The sequence below is a fragment of the Bubalus bubalis genome, chromosome 13, assembly GCF_019923935.1.
Source record: "Bubalus bubalis isolate 160015118507 breed Murrah chromosome 13, NDDB_SH_1, whole genome shotgun sequence".
Taxonomy (NCBI): Eukaryota; Metazoa; Chordata; class Mammalia; order Artiodactyla; family Bovidae; genus Bubalus; species Bubalus bubalis.
In genome coordinates this window covers 29,307,543-29,311,024 of record NC_059169.1, presented here as the reverse complement: position 1 = coordinate 29,311,024, position 3,482 = coordinate 29,307,543, and positions in this window count along the sequence as shown.

Genomic DNA, 3,482 nt, shown 5'->3' with positions numbered 1-3,482 from the left:
TGGACTCCCAAAGAGGGGTAAAAGTCTTTGGGCGTTTGTGATATGCAGTGTTCTCTAAAGAATGGAGGTTTCCCTGGTGGCTCACTGGTAAAGAATTCACCTGCAAATGCAAGAGACAGAGACCTGCAAGACATTCATCTTGCTTGGATCTAAGAACAGAAGCAAAGTTCTTCATTTCAAAACAAGCAGAAGACTTGCCAGAGGACATTCTCTGGATGAATGGGCATGTCCACACTGGGGCAAGGTGGAGGTGTTGGGGAATTACCACGACACACAGGTGTTGGGGACGCTTATGCAGGAACTCCATAGATACTGCAGATCCTTCACCTCCCACCTGGGATAGCACTACATTGGCTTGTGTGTGAATTTTTAGAAGGTGAATCAGTTAACAGCAGCAGTACCTTTCCCAGTGTGGGGTACCGTATTTCTCTCTCTTTTTCACCTCACTTTTTCACCATTTTCCTTCTGCCTGTTGACTCATATTAAGTTGTCTACAATAAAATCTGCTTCTGAATTCAAAGAGGACCACTGCCATTCCATTCTTGGCTCCATCCAAGTCAGCACTGAAGGATTGACTTAAAGTCTGAAAAAAAAAAAAATCAGGTAGCATTAGAGACTCATAATTTTGCTAGTAAACTAACAAAAATGAGTATTACTATTTTTTTTCTTATGGCATAAAAATGCTACTACATATATTATGTTCATTATCCTACATTGCTTAAATCCATTGTTATTGTTATTTGCGGTCATATTTATAGTCAGCCTTCTTTCTATGCAGGCATTCATGGCCATGTTTGCCGTATTTAAATGAGAATTTTGTGTGTGAATGGATTTTGTTAAGATAGAATTTCTCATTAGACACTTTGAATACCTGATATGTATCAATCATCATTCTAAGGACTTTGAGAAAATTTCCACATTTGATCATCAAAACAATCCTTTGAGATATATATATTGTCATTATTCTAATTTTGCAAAAGAGCAAACTGAGGCCAAGAGATAATGAATAGCATGGCCAAGGGATGACAGCAAATGGTACAGCCAAGAATCAGTGACCCATTTTTCCACCTCCTAGCTAACACTCTTTCCTTAGTACCATGTGCTTAACCATGACAATGTGTACTTATGTATTTTCCAGTAAAACTCTAAGATATCCAGGGGTAGAAATCACCCAAGTAAAGAGATTGTTTTTTAACATATTTAACAAAAACACCAACAAAATTCCTATTTTTCATATATTCTATTTCATGTTATTTATATATATATATTTATATCATATACTATTTCTTCTTTCATATATTCATCTATGTGATTTGCAACAAACTGCATAGCATTTAGCCCTTAATTGATTTCATTAAGAAATCCCAACCTTGCAGGCATTTTCTTTTTTTTTTTTATTAATTTATTTATTTTAATTGGAAACTAATTACTTTACAATATTGTGGTGGTTTATGGCATACATTGACATGAATCAGCCATGGGTGTAACATGTTCCCCCCATTCTGAGCTCTCCTCCCACCTCCCTCCTCATCCCCACCCCCTGGGTTGTCCTAGAGCACCAGTTTTGAGTGCCTTGCTTCATGCATTGAACTTGAACTGGTCATCTATTTTACATATGGTAATATACATGTTTCAATGATATTCTTTCAAATCATCTCACCCGCACCTTCTCCCATAGAGTCCAAAAGTCTGTTCTTTACATCTAAGTCTCTTGCTATCTTGCATATAGGGTTATTGTTACTCTTTCTAAATTTCATATATATGCATTAATATAACATATTGGTGTTTCTCTTTCTGACTTACTTCACTCTGTGTAATAGGCTACAGTTTCATCCACCTCATTGAAAGTGATTAAAATATGTTCTTTTTTATAGCTGAGTAATATTCCATTATGTATATGTACCACAACTTCCTTATTCAATCATCTACCAATGGACATCTATGTTGCCTCATGTCCTAGATATTGTAAACAGTGCTGAAATGAACATTGGGGTTACATGTATCTCTTTCAATTCTGGTTTCCTCAGTGTGTATGCCTAGCAGTGGGATTGCTGGGTCATATAGCAGTTCTATTTCCAGTTTTTTAAGGAATCTCCACACTGTTCTCCATAGTGGCTGTACTAGTTTTCATTCCCACCAACACTGTAAGAGGGTTCCTTTTTCTCCACACCCTCTCCAGCATTTATTGTTTGTAGACTTTTTGATGGGAGCCATTCTGACTGGCGTGAGATGGTACCTCATTGTGGTTTTGATTTGAATTTCTCTAATAATGGATGATGTTGAACATCTTTTCATGTGTTTGTTAGCCATCTGTATATCTTCTTTGGAGAAATGTCTGTTTAGTTCTTTGGCCCACTTTTTGATTGGGTTGTTTATTTTTCAGGTATTGAGCTGTATGAGCTCAATATTGTATATTTTAGAGATTAATTCTTTGTCAGTTATGTCATTTGCTATTATTTACTCCCATTCCGAAGGCTGCCTTTTCACCTTGCTTATAGTTTTCTTCATTGTGCAAAAGGTTTTAAATTTAATTAGGTCCCATTTATTTGTTTTTGCTTTTATTTCCATTACTCTGGAAGGTGGGTCATAGAGGATCTTGCTGTGATTTATGTCAGAGAGTGTTCTGCCTATGTTTTCCTCTAAAAGTTTTATAGTTTCTGGTCTTACATTTAGATCTTTAATCTATTTTGAGCTTATTAATTGGTTTCCTTAAGAAATCCCAAGCTTGCAAGCATTTTCTAATTTCTTTTTATCACTAATGTTTTTTAAGGTTAAAAGGAAATGTCACGTTGCAGAGTACATAGAATTTATCTGGAAAAAATATTCTATGTTGGATATCTTGAAACCATCAGAGATAGTCTCCCCTGTATGTATATAATCACCTGGATTCTACCTATTTCAGCCAAATCCCTTCTGGATCTCCTTGAAAAAGTACCCTTGAAGCCTCTCATTCTTCCCATAGAACATTAACGTAATACATTGATGAAAATAATGTTTCTTCCAAATGACTTTGGTTAAAAAATAAATCAATTATATTTGGAAAAAAAGTACAAAAGCAACAAAATTATTCAAATTAAAAAAGCAGAAATATATGTAGAGAGATAAATATAAATGGCACCTACTATGTGCCACATAGTGTCCTATAATTTTACACATATTACCTTACTCAGTGCTAATGAAGTGTCTTTGAGTTTGGCAGTATTGCTTACAACTTCCAAGAGTGGAAATTGAGAAATCTGAAAGATTTGCCATAGTATCTGCCACTTTACATTCTATCTCAGGGGAACAGACTCTGATACCTATAGTGTAAGGCACGCAGTAATTCTCAACTAGCCAACTAATTTTAGACTATTGATTATGGTCAAGTAGTTTTACAAAATCCAACAGTGTACCCAGTTATTCTCATTTTTATTCTAGACTTTTCCCTCTATATCACAATGTCTTATCCTATCTTTGTATTTTATAAACAAAAAATGAAAGCC